The 379-nt window shown below is 35.6% G+C and overlaps 1 long non-coding RNA gene across 1 annotated transcript; it reads right to left on the bottom strand.

The window, feature by feature from the left end:
* Positions 1-7: 7 nt before the first annotated feature.
* On the bottom strand, positions 8-379 carry LOC107657389 (uncharacterized). Its single transcript, XR_001630679.1, has 3 exons — positions 356-379; positions 198-234; positions 8-93 (listed from the first exon to the last, which is right to left on the bottom strand). It is a non-coding gene; the product is annotated as an uncharacterized LOC107657389 (long non-coding RNA).

Below are 379 nucleotides of genomic sequence, written 5' to 3'. Positions count from 1 at the left end.
ATCTGCATCTCCAATCACAGCGAAATCGTTTCCTCGCTCCTACATCTTCCACCCTATGACCCGGACACCGATCGAACTCAGCTGTCTAATGATCTAATGATAGAAATGTAGGGGAAAAAATCAGAAGTCGTTGAAATGTTGGCTTATCTTAAGATATGGTTTATATTCTTTATTTAGTACATAAATGCAAAACTTACCCTTCATCAAGTCTCAGACTCACAGTCAAATGTTTGCCTATAAAAAGAGAAAAACATATGTAAGGGGGGGAAATAAAAACTTTAAAATGGTTCAAATATTGACTTATCTTAAGATATAGTTTATACTCTTTTATTCGGTACAGAAATGCAAAATTCACCCTTCATCCAGTCTCAGACTCACA

This window comes from Sinocyclocheilus anshuiensis, unplaced genomic scaffold (assembly GCF_001515605.1).
Source record: "Sinocyclocheilus anshuiensis isolate Anshui unplaced genomic scaffold, SAMN03320099.WGS_v1.1 scaffold15648, whole genome shotgun sequence".
Lineage (NCBI taxonomy): Eukaryota > Metazoa > Chordata > Actinopteri > Cypriniformes > Cyprinidae > Sinocyclocheilus > Sinocyclocheilus anshuiensis.
The sequence above is the reverse complement of the archived record's forward strand: the minus strand, read 5'-3'. Positions and strand labels throughout refer to the sequence as shown.